Source organism: Camelus dromedarius, chromosome 30 (genome assembly GCF_036321535.1).
Source record: "Camelus dromedarius isolate mCamDro1 chromosome 30, mCamDro1.pat, whole genome shotgun sequence".
In the NCBI taxonomy this organism is placed as follows: domain Eukaryota; kingdom Metazoa; phylum Chordata; class Mammalia; order Artiodactyla; family Camelidae; genus Camelus; species Camelus dromedarius.
The window spans coordinates 5,103,668-5,121,012 of record NC_087465.1 but is presented as its reverse complement, the minus strand read 5'-3'; the positions used below and the strand labels follow the sequence as shown (position 1 = coordinate 5,121,012).

General features: G+C 41.2%; 1 protein-coding gene across 2 annotated transcripts in view; it reads left to right on the top strand.

Moving 5' to 3' along the window:
- The window catches only part of TOX (thymocyte selection associated high mobility group box), a 269,112-nt gene that overhangs the window by 37,270 nt on the left and 214,497 nt on the right, over nucleotides 1–17,345 (top strand). The gene's annotated exons all lie outside the window — the stretch shown is intronic.

Genomic DNA, 17,345 nt, shown 5'->3' with positions numbered 1-17,345 from the left:
CTGTGGGGAGGGCTAATCCTCACTAAACTGACCTAACAGGATTCTTGTAGAAGACGAGCCAGGGTGATCAGATGCTGGTCGGGGGGTGATGGGAAATTTGATCTGATGTTGAGGTCTGGGGGTCCTCTCTAAACTGGCTTAGAAGGATGAAGGACACCATAGCCCAAGGCGGAAGAGGGCTCAGAGGAGGCTGACTCAGGTCTGGTCCAGGGGTCTCTGTCATCCTTCAGCTGCTGACTTTCTCCCCTGTCCTCACTTCTCCAGGCGGCACGTCTGCTGCCATGGCTCTCGCTGTGACTCTGCAACCAAGTCCAGGAACGTCATAGCACTAGGTATCCAGTCCTGTGATTTTCATGTTTTATTTTCACAGATTTTTTTTTAGACTAGCATCTCCAAATCAAACTTATCAACTATCTTCCCTTGACCATTTTTGCCAGTATCATCTCTGTTCTTCTGGTCCTTCAGGCTGAAACTCGGAAGTCTTTGACTGCACACTTTTCTTTGTCACATCAGTAAATTCTGTCAGTTTGTTGTCTTGGACTGTGCTGGAATTCCTGTTTCACCAGCGCCATCTCAGGGCTGTGTCACCATGAGAGCCTTTATCTGCGGCCCCGGTCTTCAGATCTGCTTACATGTAGCACAGGGTCGTCCGGTCTGCCTCAGTCACAGCGCAGTGTCCGCATTCCTCTAGGGGCTCCTTACTTTCTCTTGCGTGAAATCTGAAGCCTTGCACAGCCTCCTTGTGGGGCTAGCCCTCTGTTTCCCAAGGCCTGGCATCTCACGCTCTCTCGGAGCGCTGTGCACACGCTCCTGGGCCTCAGCCTTCTCTGTGCCACCCTCGCCTTGGACTCTCACTCTTTCCCCAAGTTCTTTGCTTCCTTTGAAGCACAAGGTCAAGGGCCACATGTTCCTTCTAAGTTTTCCTGATCCAGTTCACCTTCATTTTTCTCCAGTCTCTAACATTCAGAAGCCATCTACTATTTTATATTTCAGCACTTAATATTCCACTATTTTTACACTATATTTCATTGTCACTTCATCAGTTTTTGTGAATAAATAATGTCTCAACGGTGAGGTTCGGCTCTTAAGGGCCATGTTTCATCCAGATCCCTCTGGATATCTTACAGGATACATGGTAGAAAATGTTCATTCAATACTTGCTGCTTGATTGCTGATCAGCTTCCTAACCCAGAAGGTGTTTCACTCTTTACCTGCTGCTTTTTCTCTGTTCTACAGATACTCAGCATTTTGTTAAGAAATGCAAATGTGGGACCTACATTTACTAGTTACTTATCAATGCACTTCTTAGTCCTCCATCCTGTGAGCACTTGGGTGGCGATACTAGCAGAGAACACAAGTCTCTTCCTCTCTTCAGCTGAAGTTCGGTAGATGTTTGTCCGGAGAACTGACAAATGGCGTATCTGCAGACAGGTGTACTGTTTCAGGAGTTAGGACTTGGGAGGAGAAGAGACCTGCCCACGGTTACTTATTTCTGTGGCAGTGCTTATTGCCCTGGATTGAAGTGGAGAACTAGAATCATTATCTGGACAATGGAAGCCGTAAAGGAAAAGCAAAGTCTATAAATATCAAGGACAGTGAGGAAATAGGGGATGGTTTATGAACTTTGAAAGTTAATGCTTTATCTTTGCATAATAATATCTACAAGCCACACTGAAGCCATGTTATTTAGGTGAAGGGAGTGCCTGGTCACAGCTGGGGGTGTATCTGGGGTCCTCTGGAGGCAAGGGGCGAATGGAGCCTATTATGTTATGTCATTTCTAGATAGAACACTTAATATTGTTTAAATCAGGTCTTCCAAATCTGTCCAAGAGAAGACTCAGTTTCCATTAAGTAGATTTATTGAGACCATGAACATTCTTCTCTAGCTCAGGGATTTGTGTTTAGTTTTCTGGGATACTATCCAATGATAATGTCTTGAATTCTGTGAAAGAAAAACTAAGATAAAAAGTATTTCTACTCTCCATGCTGGCCTCAAAATAAATTGAACTCTGAAGACTATGGCTGTGATCCCCATGCTCCCACCAACCCCAATAGCTATTTGGTTTCAAACAACGTGTTTAGTGTGGTTTTGCTCAATAAAGTTTTGGATATTCGTTGCTGCTGTTATTTTTATTCATTTTTTGAGGTTTTCTTGATGGTTTCTAGGGCATGCCAAAGGGATAGTTAATAAAATGAAGAGGTTATAATGGTTACAGAAACTAACCAGGTTTATTTTATATTGAGCAGTTTATTAACAAAGAAGCATTTTCTTTTCTGGGAACTAGTATCCAAGGGGGAAGAGGTACCCTGAGTGGAGGACACTCCACGTGAAACTTGGTCAGCTCGTCCAGTTCCTGAGACCTGAGCAGTGGGCTGCTGCTTTGTGACGTGTCAGGAGGATGGGGAGTGCGTCAGCAACTGACATCTGATGTTCGGAGACTTTCCTTCTGCTCCAAAGCCACCCACCCTCTTCCAAACCCTGCTCTTTCTTGTCCCCTCCCTCCTTTTAAATGGCATCTCAGTGAATCAGATACAAGACTTCCCTTAGCCACGATACCCTCCCCATGTCTGTGGACTTTTCGTGACTAACGTAAAAAAAAAAAAAAAAAAAAAAAAAGGAACAAAAGCAAAAAAACTATTTCCACCAAATTGTAATTTATAGTATAGCTGGTAATCCTCCTCTGTAGATGCAGTTCCTACCTGAAAATCAGAAACACTATGCTTCCTCATATTTCTAGCTTTACCTGTGGTAAATGTTCTCTATCTCACAGAGACTTCTAAAAAATTACTTTTGATTAGGATGGAGTCTTGTGACAGTTCCAGTCACCTCTCCCATCCCTCTTAGAGGTAATTGTACATTTTTACATCTTTTTCAAAGTTGCTATCCCACTTACCTCATAATTTTCAGAAGATGATCTTGAAACATTTGTGAGAAGAAAGCTGAGACGGGTAAGTGAAGGAACATTTAGAGTTCTAGCCAGCACACGCAAACCCTGTCTGCGCCCACGGCTCATCCTTTCTTGATGCTCCTCCACCTTAGTGGAGGCTGCGCTCCTCTTTCCAAATAAGGCTGAGACCTCCGCCTGTGGTCTCTGCACTGTTTCCTCATCCCTCAGGGACTTTGGTCCACCAGCCATCTTCTCTCTTTCCATGTCTTCGGTCTTGAGTCCCCTTTGTTCTGATAATGCTCATGTCTGTTCCGTCTTGAAAATTCAGTTGCTCGAACCCAAGTTGCTCTTAAGCTCTTGCTCCTGTCTTCTTACTTTTACAACTAAACTTTTTGAAAGATCAGCCTTTTCATGTTACACACTGTTTCCACCTGTTCTGACTCTTCATTGCCTGACACCTGCCTTAGGCCCTTAACGCTTTAAAGGTCAACAGTGTTCTCCGTGGGCACTTTGCTCTGGGAAGTCTCTCCTCGCAGTGTCTGACTCACTGTACAGCATATCCTGCTTTTTTCTTTTACCTTTCTGACTGTTTCTTCCCATGTTCCTCTTCTTCTGTGGACTTTCTTGATCATGAGCCAGTGCTTTCTATTTAATTCACTGAAAATCGTGGCCAGCTGTGGCCATGTCTTGGGTTGGAGTGTGCTAAGCTTGTGGATGGTGTGGTTAAGAGCCTGTCATAACTGCTGACTTTCCCCAGGGCTCGTCTTTGGACCTTCTTTCTATAAACATAGACTTTTCCTGGTGACTGATCCCAAATAAATGGCTTCAACCACTACCCATAAACCAATGTCCCTAAAATTATAACTTCAGTGGATTTCTCTCCTGGTTTCTAAACCTCCCTAGTCAATTGCCATTTAGGCAGCTGTAATTAAATACCTTAAATTTCTCAAAATAAAGAAGTTCAAATGGTACCACCTTTCCTCCCAGACCTCTGTGTTTTCTTGCTGTAATCTCGAACGTGGAGAGTTGTGCCAGTTACCTGGTCCTGCAGCTGACAGCCTGGGAGGGTTCTAGATTGCTCCCTCTTTATCTTCCTCTGCATCCAATGCATTGTTCCCACCTCTCTGTTCTTGATATAAATCTCTCTCCCAGTCACACCCCCTCCCCCGCTTTCCTTTGCTACTTCCTCTCCTTGACGTCAGCCCTCGTCAGCCCTCGTCACTTCTCACTGGGGCGCTTGAACATCCATCCTTCTTGCTGCCAGCTCCTTTGTGTGGCACACAGGCCCTCCTGGTTGGACTTCTCCCATGTGTCTGCTCTCAACACCCCCTCACCTGTACATGCCCTTGAACCTGCCTGTGCCTTGCTGTTTCAAGCCACCATGAAATCACATGGGCTATTCTTCCTGCCCCTGGTGCTCCTGTTGGCCTTTCCTGGCTGACTGCTGCAGACTCTTCCCATAATTCTCCTTCCAGAAGTCTTTCTAGCCTCACCAGACCCAGCTTGAGACTGATGTGCTGCTTCTGGGCCGAGAGCTGCCCCCGTTCCCTGCTGTCCTGACGTTAGGAGAGTCGCAGTTGCTGATGAAGTGGTTACAAGCCTGGGCTCCACAGTCAGGTGCCTGGAATGTAGCTAGGCTTCAACAGCCACATCATCATGGTAGCAAGTTAACCTCCCGTGTCTGTGCCTCACTTTCCTGATATTTAAAATGGAGCTATTACCAAGCATATTGGATTCTTGTAAAGATTACATGAACAAAACACTCTGAATGCCTTCTACACAAGAGTAAATCTTAATAAAAGTTGGTTTTTATTTTTATTTTTACTCTTTCTTCCTCTTCTTTCCCTTTTCCTCCTTTCCTCTCCTTTTCCTCCTCCTCCTCCTCTCCTCCTCTTCCTCCTCGCCCTTTCCTTGTCTTTTTAATTCTCTGCCTCCTCCTCCTTCATAACCGTCTCCCCACCCAGGCTCCTGTGGAAGCTCTCTGGGTACTGAGACTGTTCATTAAATTCCGTGCCCTATAACCTGTCATAGAGAATAGTTCTCATTGGACGGTGGGGAAAATATCATGTTTTTTTCTGCCTTCAAAAAATTATTTTCATCATTCACTGTTAGTGAACACATTTCATTAAACTAATGATAAAATACAGAGGTCTTCAGGAAACCTATGTGAATGCTAAATACGCAAGAATAAGGTCCTACGTAAATTATTAAAGAACAAGGGTTCTTTTTGTTAGTCATTGTCACAAATGTTCAATATTGTGGGATTTAATTTGTGTTTATTATTTGATTTTTGTGCTGCAACTAGTTAAGATTGTCAACATTTAAACCATTATTAATCTGTCCTCAGAAATGCTGTCAAACATTTATGTATATCACTTTCTGTGTATCAGGCATGGTTAAAAGAGCTTTGTATATATGAACTTACTCCATTATTGTCTTCATTTATAAGGTCTAATATTCACAAGTTATTTTTTACAGTTACATAGATTACTTATTTTATATATAAGAACTGTATATAATTATACATTTTCCTACTAGAATAGAAATGACAGGTATGATTTTGTATCTTGGAAAGTCAAGGAGAGGAATGTTGCTTTTCATCAGAGAAGATGTATGAAAAATCTTCAGTGCATCAGATATGCAAATTAAATAGGTAAAATAAAGTCTTTATTTTTAAAACCTGTGCCCACAGTTCTAATCAGGGATGGAGTTTTTAATAGGAGATACGCATCTCTGTTTTTTGTAATGGGTGGAGCCTGATCCTTGGCGTGAATTCTTATTGCCACCATTTACAAAGTGTAATGTTGGGACAGTCAAGCTTGGGGATACAGTAAGCTTCAGTTTTCCACAGTGCACTTAGGAGGGAGTGTGTTTAGAAGTCATAATGTGTTACATTTGTTATTATTGGAGTTTCAAATTGGAGTATTAGCGAAGTTGTAGCCTCAAGATTTTTGTTCTTTTTCACAAATGAAGAGGGATTTCAGGAGATTTGGTTTTCTGTGCTTAAATAAGTTCAGAAAATGACAGCACGTGAAACTCTCCTTCTTTGGGATCTGCAGTGAGATTAAAAGGTACTAAGAGAGTCTGCGGAAGGGCATTTGTTCAGTTTGGCTTAACTCACTCACTGTCTCTTGAATCCTATCCTCCTCTACCCCGATATCTACTAATATTTCTAGGCACATTAGTAGTCTGTGGAACACAGTTTGTGTAATGTTGGCATTTACTATTTTGAGTTTAATCCTATAAAATGTAGAACGTTATTTTTATTAACATTAAGTTTGTTGCATTTAGTCATACTGAGCTTTCGGTCATACTGAGTTTGACCCACAGGCGTCTAAGTTGAGAGTAACTGACAGCAAACAAGGAAATTAATTTGCAAATTAGACTCTTAGGGAGAATTTTTGTTTGCTTTTTTTCTTACAGGTACCTGGGGCCTCAGAGTTTAAATGGCATTCACACTATGGTTCAATTCAACATTACAAAGAGCAGAAAAAGTAGTAGATTGTTAGTGAAAGAATCTTGGGGAAGGTTTGAAATGCAAAGAATTTGTGAGACTATTGAGCTGTGAGACATATAATTTGAGGCGGGGATGGCAGGCGGCCCATAATTTGTGAAGAACAGGGGTTCTTTTTGTTATTGTCACAAATACTCAGTACTAGGGGATTTAACTTGTGTTTGTTATTTGATTTTTATGCTGCAACTAGTTAAGGTTGTTTAAATTTAAGCATTTAAAACATTATTAATCTGTTTTCAAAAAGCAGTTGTGTGGTTGCTCACTCATTTGTACTTTGATTTGACCTAGTAATGGAGAAGGATGCTAATGAAAGCTCACTGGTGATCCTTTTGTACAAGTGAAGCAAACTTCCTGCTCATCTAGGCTTCAGCCATGACATATTTGTTCATAAATTATCCAGCAGTACATGTACAAAACTGTTGTGAGGATTTTTTTTTTCCTGAACGGTAGAAATGTTATGCATAGTTGTGCCATTTATTGCTTCTTACTCTTCATGAGACCTGCATTCAGTGACATCCAAGAAGGAAGTGGGTCCTTCTGTGTTCCTGTGGTTTGGTATCCTCTCCCTCATCAGTTAAATGTTCTCCCTTTTCCCTGTGTAACATCCATGACTGAAGTTTATCACTTGACCAATTTGGCCATCTTTTTTCTATTAGGAGGAAATAGGAGCATTCAGAATTTTTTTTTTTTCATAGAAAATTTTGCTCTCATTTAAGCTGTCATTAGCAAACCATGGAAACATTCACTCATTGGTATTGTCAACACGTGACAGCCTGATTATTCAACAAATTTTGTTTCCTCCGAAACATGAACTTTGGTTCTCATGTGAACTTTTAGTGAAAGAAACTGAAACTTAGCTTGGAATGGAATTTTGCTTCTACCATAATCCACGGGATGGTGCACCATTTTCTCTCTTTTCCCTTCTGTCGTCTACGAAGGTGTAAATGTTCTGACTCTGACAGAGCTGTGCAATGGAGAGCCACTGAGTTCCAGCACTAGTCCTTATAACTAACTAACTAAATGCTTAAGAACAAGACAAATATTTAACTTTTCTGGACTCAGTTTCCTTATTTGTAAAAGGAAGGGGTCCGATAATATCTTTAGTCTGACATTCAAGTAATAATATGATAAGAGATTTGCCCTAAGTTATTTCTACAAAATCATTAATAACAAAACTTGCTATCTACTTTGCATTTAACTTTACATGGCAACAGAGGATAATAATGGCATCTGAATCACTGAAAACCACTGAACTAGTGCACAATTGTAATCCAAATTAGTCACATTTATTCTCACAATCTTATTACTCCTTTGCCCATTTTAAGTTACTGTGATTATTTTTTGCTAGCTCTTTGGGAGAAATGGGTTATTTTTTTAATTATGAAAATGTTATTTCAGTAAATGCAATTTAATTAAAATGAGAATTTCTGCCAACTGTTTTAAAATAAATACAGTATTCTTTTACTAGTATGAAAGGAGTTACTATTTGCTGTCTCATTTCCTCACTAATATGCTGGCGTGTTGAGCTTGAACCTAAGCTTGTGGAAGTTTATTCTTAACCAAAGCAGTTCCTTTTTCATGTAAGTAGGTTAAATGTGAACTGGGCAGCCTCAGGGTGCTTTTGTTGTTGTTCACTTTTAAAAAGCCCCCTCAAGAGGGCCCCTTTTAGAAACCTAGAATCATATGTTTGGAAGATTGATCCAAATTAACATTAGAATGGTCCTTTTATTTTTAAAAAATTATACAGATTGTTTAAAATATGCTAAATTGACACAGACTGAAATAAAACTGAATAAGTAACATTTCTTGTTTTATTCTACCTTTGTGATGAAAGAACTGAAATCAGAGAAAAAATGCAGAGTGTGGGTTAAGGTATGATTTCTGCTCCCCAAATTCAGGAGGAAATACATGTACAAAAGGTACAAATTACTGTCATTCGTTTTCTTGTGACTTTATATGCCCTAGAATGGTGTAAGTAGATCAAGAGTTTATATGTGTTTTGACTTCTGAGAAGTTGTTTATTTATTTGTAAAGAAATATTACATTAATAAATTCCTAGAATTACATTTTTAAATCATCTCATTGATAGAAATGTCTGCTCTTGGTGAAATGTATTAATGTGTCTTTTCTTTCGCAAACCGTATAGCAATTTTTTCCCAGAGTTAAGACAATGCAAACATTTTAATTGGTTGGAAAAGACTGAGCCATTAAATATGAGTAAAATTGCTTAAACTGATTATTTAAAATATGCTGCAAAACTGGAGGACTACAAATTACGATTTGGCTATAATTCAGGACTATACAATAACCCAGGTCCCAAAAGGTCCCAGAAGAATGACAGAGAAGCCATGATTTTCAGACGTGTGCATTATATATGCTAATAGCTTTGCAGTGAGAAAGGTCTATATCCTGGTACTAGAGGAAACATTCATTTTTAGCATTTCAGACCATAGGGAACATAGTAATTACAACAGGCAGTAGTATCTGTCTCCTTTCTATCCTTGCTTTTGCCCCTCCTCCCCCTCACTTGAATAATCTCAGTGGAATTAGTAAGAGGACTTTAAACCTATGTCATTGCCAAAGTATTGTCTTCTCTCTATAGTACATTTCATACAACATTGGTCCTTAAGGAGTGTGTAACATACCTCATGTATGTACATCATCACAGCAAGAAGAATTAAGGGTGTTTTTCTTTACTTAAATGTGTCTATAGACACTTCCATTTATGTGATTTACAATGGTGATTTTCAGAAGCACAAAAATGAAATACTTTTTTATAGTTAAGATTAAGTTTAAAGCTATGCTCTCAGTAGAAATCTATGTCCATAGTCAAGAAGTCCCATCATTAGCTAGAAAAGTCAAGCCAATGTTCAATCTTTTGGAACAAAATTTGCAGGTTTTTTGTCAATGAAAAAGTGAAGTAAGCAGTTATTAGCGCTTAACCTATAGTGCTGAGATCTTGACCCGTACAGGTTCAGTTACCAAGCGGATCCCCTCTCAGCCCACGGCAGACGTGCGCACGGGGTTGGTGGCTGGCAATGTCTGATCAAGAGTCTCACATTCTTAATCCTTAATTTTAAGTTGTTTTATTGAGGAATGTATAGGGTTTCAGTAGATAGCTCCCTGTAAATAATGTCAGCTAAAAATGTGCATTTTAAGGCCAAAAAAAGCCTTTTCTAAGGAAATTTTACAAGTTTATTTTTACTCAAAACAGGCAAAAAAAAAAAAAAAACAGTAAATCCATGAGCCTTTTTCCTCTTTACTGTGAAAGAGTCACTTGGCTTCACCTTCTTGTTAAAGATACTAAATTAGATGATTCAGGGAAGTTGATCTGCATCATCAGAGGAAAAGCTAACTTATCACAGTAGACTTACAGCTTGACGAGAGATCTGATTTCCTTTTCCTATAGTTTTAACGCTGTCCTCCGTCTCTCTCTGTCTTCGTCTCTGTCTCTGCCCCTGTGTCTCTCTCTCACACACGTCCTTTATCTTGGGAGTAATTGTCCGAGTTGTGTAATTTTTGAGGAAGCAAGAATGTACAGAGGTGGACTGGACTTCACTAGTACAGAGTAAAGTTCTGAAGAATTTTATGGTGGTTTCAACCCCTGTAACTGGGGAGCAGGTATAAACCAAAAACACCTGTTCTTGAATTCTTTTTTTAAGTGGAGAGGGTGGCCCATCTGCAGTGTCTCTAAGCTGTGTGCTTAGGGCAGGTAATCGTCATCCTCCCGAAGGCCATGCTGGTAAAGCGCCTGATAATAAAAGCTCTCAGTAGAAACTGCCTCCTCCCTTACTCCCGTGCTGCCTCCAAACTCAGTTCATATTCAATTATCCAGTTAAATGTTCTGTGTTTATAACATTATTATGCTGTCTTCAGTTGTCACCCTGCTCCCCCTTGTGTTGATATTAGCTGTGAAAGCTAATTTATTTGGGCGTGTTCTCCCCGGCCTACAAGGCAGAACTGGACTCACGCTTTGAGACTCCTTTGAGCACTTACTTCCCAGCAAGGCCCCCCAGTCTCTGGGGGGTTCGGACTGCCTCTTCCCCCACCCCCACCCCCATCCCAGCACTGATCACACCACTTTGTAGCTATTTGTCAAGTTGTAAGTCTTATCTTCTTGACTTGAATTCTTAAGGCTGGACGTGTTTGTCCTGTTCATCCTAAGTTCCCCAGTTCTAGCAAGGGGCTTGGTCAGTGGTAAGTACAAAATGAATATTTATAGAAGCCCAAAGAGAGGGCCCCTGGTGGTATGAGCTGAGAGCCAGGGGGAGAGAGGGAGAGGAGGACGACAGCCCGGCCCACCCGGAGGGGAGGAGGCACGTCGCCGGGAGGGCAGTGGGTGCTGCTTCTGTGTTTTAGCTCCTTTTTACTTTACTTACAGGTTTGGGCTTTAACACAGAAACCTTCAGTTCTGTTAAAGGAGGACCACGTGCGTACTTCTGTTGCTTTTTCTGGGGTTGGAGACATGACAGAGACCCCAAAATGCGGTACTGAAACCTCTTCTGGATGTGTCAGTTTAGGAAAAGTAAATATTCCTCAAAACAAGATTTTGAATTTGTGAAATATAGATGAAAACAAATGTAAAAAAGTTTAATAACCAAACAATCCCAAGTCTGAACAAGACAAGGGCTGAGAGGGGTGGGCCCCCCTCCCCCCGTTGCTTTCCCGCCTGCCTGTGTCCCTCCAGCCCCACCTTCCAGCTCTCTGGGGATGTCCCAGAGGACCGAGTGCCACTCCTCTGGCTTGCTTGCGGTCTAGCCGGCTTTAGGTAAGGAAGTGTTCAATGGTGCAGTGGCCAGGAGTCCAAGAGCGAGCTCTCTTCAGGGACTTGCTGTCCTCTTTTCAGATGGATCACTTGGCCCCTAACTATGAAACTGATTAAGAATCTTAAAGGCCAGGTGGAAGTTTTGCTGGTAGTGGGAAACTATGGAGTAGGGGAAGAGAGGGGATTTTTACCAGATAAACGTTTTACAAAATTTATTTAAAAATTGTGGTAGAGGAAATTACAGAAGACGGAGAGCATCAAAGAGAGGAAATGCCAGGTAATTACTAAACTTTTGCTGCACATTATCTTTTAGAGATACTAGGCTGGATCTCTGTTCACAGAGGGTGAAATGGGTCATGGTATTGCTTTCCATCAATTTTTTTAAATCAAATGCCCTTTCGCAAAGCCATCAGTACCACTTGCATTGGCTGTGTTTGTTGATGCTCCACAGTGATAATTCAGAAGCTGAAGCATTGCCCTTCATAACACCTTGATCCAGTCATTCAGCACATAGTTTGATCATACACACACTCAAATGCAGATATGATTTGCAATTTTGAAAAAAAAATTGTTTTCATCTTCTATTTTGGGTCGCCTTACAATGTATCATCTTTACTGGACATTCTCTTGGTAATCTCCTGTAATCCCTGCTGACTCATTTCTCAGTAAATCGAAAAAGATGGAGCTTCATGGTAGATTTTCAGTAGAGAGTGACAAAAGGGAAGGACATTCAGTATGAACAATGCCATTGTGTTTTTCAATTTTTTCTCCCGACAACTGAGTTGCTCTCCAGCTAGTCTTGGTTGGTTAGCAGTGGTGTGAATTCTCACCCTTAATATAAACCATGAAGGAGACTAAACAGTACAGAGCCATTTGCCGTCATGGAGGACTGGTCAGCGCTGTGCGCCAGAGGGAACTGTCCTTTATCCACCCCGAAGAGCTTTGTGACATCGGCAAGTTACAGTCAATCTCTCTGAGTCCTGGTTTCCCCGTGTGTAGCGTGGACAGTGGTAGTGCCTGGCAATGTGAGCGTGAGGTTGGGAGTCAGAGGGGTGAAGACAAAGAAAAGAGTTGGGATAAGCAAATCTGTTGAGGTAGACCTGAGTAACCCATAGGCACAAAGACACAGAGATACAGGAGGATACCAAGCTTTGCCTTAACAAACTTAAACGCTGTTATAGCTGACAGCAAAAGGAGTGGCAGTGCGCCTTGAGACAAGGCTGAGTGGTAAAGTAATAGTGTCCGAGGAAAGTGGAAAACAGTCACACAGTTTTAGAATTTTAACAGAGAATGAATGCTTACAGTTATTTGTCTCTAATTAGGGGAAAATGACAATGGTCGAGCAGGGGGGAAAGATACACGTCCACTGAGCCAGTTCCTAGTCACCACCAGAATCTTTGTTCCTACCTGACTGAAGCGTGGAAACGAGAATTCAGTCACGTCCCAAGACTGTAATGTGAACTATTTTCTGGATGTTCCCTACGCATTTCTGGCTACAATTCTGAGAGTTCTTTTGAAACAATGCCACAAAGCAGTGCTAAATGTGTGTTCTCCCACACGCCGCATGTAAGGGAAATCAAGTAGGGAACAGTTTCACTAGCTGTTTGCCAAGGTCAACTTTTCTGTTTTTCAAAGAGTAATGTGTTTTCCTTGACAAATAATGTAATCCTTTCTGCATTGAAATATGGGCCTCCTGATAGGGAGTTCTTTCTGGAATAATAATGTAAACCCACGTTATCTAATTTGACAGTAGACTACTGTATTTAAGATACAGCATTAATGTGTTCAAAGGAAATCCATTCATTGCTAATTCTTTCTCCTTCTTTTTCCATCCTATATCTTTACTAACTAGGTAATCTTTTTTCATAAAATAATTTTTTGAAACATAAAAAGAATCTTCATTTTTTTCCCTTCCAATTAAATTGTTTTCTCCACATACCTGGAATGAGGAGTCTTCCGATGAACATCCAAGATACCTTCTTAGTCTCTCAGAAAGGGAACCTGTACATGCACGTATTTAATTTTATTTTGATTTTTGATCACGAGGGGAAAGGGGAGTTAGGAAGACACCATGCTTTTGAAGTTCTCTTCCTTTTTTACTCCAGAAAACAATTACTAAGCGCAAGCTGGTCTTACTGCCCTGGTCACCCGTTCTCATCATCTGTTTAAAACACCTCCCCCACCCCTTCTCCTTTACAGACTAACAGAAAAGCTGCCAGTGCCGAGGTGGGTTCAGATCCTCTTTGTCCAGATTCCTCTTGCTGCTCTAGAGAGTGCTTTACCTCCTTGCCTCTCGGGTTCTAGAAAGGCCCAGCCTTGCTAGAGGTTGGCTGTCGGGGTGTGCTTGTTGAACTAGACTGAAGACCCTTGACACCCTGAGCTTGCTGTTACATTTTTATATCAGAGGAAGCTCCCCTCCCTCCTCTGCCCCGGAGCAGGGCCTGACCTGTCTTTGGCCCACAGTCTAGGGTGCCCCGTGGATGTTTCCAAAGAAAATTAGAAGCAGTTGTTCTCCTGTCGACCTTGAGAGGTGAGGAGCATCTGGCATTGTGCAACCCAATGCTTCCTATCTCCTAGGGCACCTCTTGGTGCTTAAAGGAACAATTTGCTCTAATAATCGCTTTCACTAAAAAAGAATTTTTGCTGATATTGATGGTAAATAATGAGGCACTTAGAATTTCTTCAGGTGTTCATGATTTAAGTTTTATAAGATCTTTATAAAATAACCGATTATTCAAAGAGTACATATTACGTGTAGAAAATACGGAAAACGAAGCCATAGAAATTTGTAAATCCACCACTCAGCATGCATTTTCTTCTAGCATTTGTATGTGTGTGATACAGAAATACATGTCATTCATTTACAGACTGTTCTGCTTCTGTAGACTGTTATGGTGGGAGAGAGAGAGAGGAAGGAGCGGGTCTACTGTTGACTTACAGGAAGAGTGAGGTTACAGGCACAGGCTCCTGAATCAGACGATCCTGTAGGCAAGTTATTTAGTATCTCTTGGCTGCCAGTGTTTGTTGAGAGGATTGAATGAGATATAGGAACTAATATTTACTGAATGTTTCCAGTGTCCAAGACATCGCTCTAAATGTTTTTCACATAATAACTATTTTTAATTCTCACAGCAAAGTCATGAGGTGCGCATTAGCACATTTTGCACATTATCGTCTGTAAACCATCTTATAAAGCGCTTAGTTGTGGTCAGAGGTCTGCTAAATGCTAGCTATCGGTACGGGATTTTTTTTTTTTTTTTTTTTTTACAAAATGTGGCTAGTTAGTAATAGGTTTTATAACACATTTCATTTGATGTTTAAGTATTTTCCCTGAATGGCATTCTTTATTTAAAAATAAAAGTACTAGTTAATGTCCTAAAATATAAATCTAAGAACGTCATTCATACTCTTTCTTCCAGAGAGAAAATTCAGATTCTTACATTTAAAGACGAGGACTCACATATTATCCATTGTTCCAAATCGGTTTACAGTTTTTCTAGACGTGTCGTGCCTTATCAGCTCCTCCCAAGTGGTTAGTTGAAGTGCGGAAATTTAAGTTGTTGCAAGCACTCACCACTTTGCCTTTTTTCCTAGTTGCTCGTCGCGTGGGAATACCGGCCAAGCACAGTCAGTGTCTTTGTCAGATGTGTGCTAAGCAGAGGGAATGTGGCTTTCCTGTTCATACAGCCTGCAGTGAGAATTTCTGCACCGACGTGCGTTTCTTTCATATAATAAATGACACATGACAGCAAACATTTTTTCTTGGGTTTCCATAAGATGAGATTGAGTCTTTTAATCAGGGAAGAACACCGGTTGTTCCCAGACTCTGTTTTTCATGCCAGAGCCTGGGGTGAGGATAACTGGGACTGCTGTCCCAGGGACCCTGTACAGAGGACCTGGCTGTTAGGTCTCAGATGTACTGTCAGTCTCATTGTAGTGGCATCTGTACAATTCTTGGGGCTCACGGTTTGGAAAATTTTCCAAGGCAAACTTTAAAATTACTCATTTTTACTAATTTTTATAAGATGTATAGCAAAACATTTTGATCTCTTTGGCAAAAGAAATGTTATGAAGAATGTCCTGTATCATGGTGTCATTTGACAGTGACTTTAAGTAAAATTATTTTAGGACTTTCAAAGTAACTTGAACTTTTGTATTGTATTGCCAGTGTCCAGAGGCCATGCTCTCCTGTCCTGAGATGTCTTTCTGTGCAGTCCGGTTAAAGTTACAGGCTGAGACAGACAGACAGACTTGAGATGAGATAGGCCCGATAAAGTGAGCGACCACTTGGAGTGTAGACCCAGTTGCTGGCTTGGGAAATTCAGACCTTCAGAGAGAGCTTTGTGTTGTATTTAGAAAGGCCTTTCCCATATTGAAATTAAGGTACTTTCTACTTTATTTGTTACTTTAAAATATTGGACTTACTAATGATTTGTTTTTGACTAAGGTGTGAGGCAGGGATCTAGCATTCTCCCCTAAAGGCTCTTTCCTCATGTGTTCAACTTCCCGTACGTGGTGGGATCAGCTTCTGGCCTTTTCCTTTGGTTCAGTCTGTTCAGGCCGGTACGTGTGCTCGGCCACGGTGCCCGCACTGGAGCCCTCGTTCCCGGCCCTGGCCTCCTGGCTGCGGCCTTTCTTGTGGCCTGAAACTCTGTCCTGGACTGATGGTGGCAGGTTAAACAAAGGGGCTGGACACATTGGCTCTTGTTCTTCATTCACAAGCTCAGACCCGAGAAAATGGCGCGGTGGAGGGAAGTGGGCAGAGAAAGCCCCCCGGGGTCTGCCGCGGGCCGAGTGCTGAGCTCCACTGGGCCGTGTGCTGCTACTGATCCCCGTCTAGGGCTCCTGGTTTACAGCCGTGCTCGTCCCCGGGACCTTTTTGCAGCTGATCGGAGCATGGCTCCCCCTTTGAGATCGCAGCAAGCCTGGCATTTGAATCAGCTGTAGGAGTGTACAGAGTAAGTCAGCTACCTGGCCGTCACAGCAGTGCAGTGGGCGCCGCGCGGCCCCAGAAGTGTCCCCGGAAAACTGTCAGCTCTCACAGTGAAACCGGTTAGATCTTCCCTTCCTTCCTTCTTTCTTCTCTCTTTCCTTCTTTCTCTTTCTTCCTTTCTTTTCTTTTCTTTTTTCTTTCTTTCTTTCTTTTTCTTTCTTTCTTTCTTTCTTTCTTTCTTTCTTTCTTTCTTTCTTTCTTTCTTTCTTTCTCTCTCTCTCTCTCTCTCTCTCTCTCTCTTTCTTTCTTTCTTTCTTTCTTTCTTTCTTTCTTTCTTTCTTTCTTTCTTTCTTTCTTTCTTTTTCTTTTCTTTCTTCCTTTCCTTTCTTTCTCTCTCTCTCCCTCTCCCTTTCTCTCTCTCTCCCTCTCCCTTTCTCTCTCTCTCTCACTAGTGGTAGATGGCGGAGAACATCTGTATAGTTTAGGAGAGAGTGTACATTTGGAGGAATGTATTTGGTTTGTGGTGAAGAAACTTCCTTTTGCAAAGTTATAATTCTCAGAACTATGTTGGGTTTTTTTGTTTACTGTTGTTGTTCCTGGAAAAGTTGCTAAAATTTTTCTGAAACAATGTATTTGTCCCGTCAAAATTTTAATACTAACCCCCAGACCTTTTTTCCGTTTTAATTACTGAATCCTGACAACTTTAAATTACATGGTGCAAAGCACAGAAGCCATTTCCAGTGAACTCAAAACTGTAAGACTAGGTTGGCAGGACAGAAGGAAACAGTTTCTGATCTCCGACATTTGGAAATACTGGACAAGACTTTAAAATTGTTATGTAGTTAAAAATGTTTTCTTGTTTTCCTTCTGCCAGAAGAAAGGGAGAGTACCCAAAGATGGGGCTGACTCCTGCACACTGATGACCTCTGTTTCATGCCTCTTCATGAGCTGTTTGTAAGAGAGTTAATTATAGTTTAAATTATTTATGGGTATTGTAATGTGAGTATTTGATTAATAGTTAAAATAAGTTGCTATTATGCACATGTAGTTTTAAAATAGTGGAGGGTTTTGTTAGATCATTTTGGTCATTCGTTTTCACACACTGAGCCCTCCCTGAACACTGAACGGATGACTGACTTTCAAGTTGGTACAAGTAGTTAAATTAACCACTCTTTTTTCATGGCACTCTAATATTTTTTCTAATATGATTAAAATTGATTGTAGACTCCAGATGCAAAGTTGGAA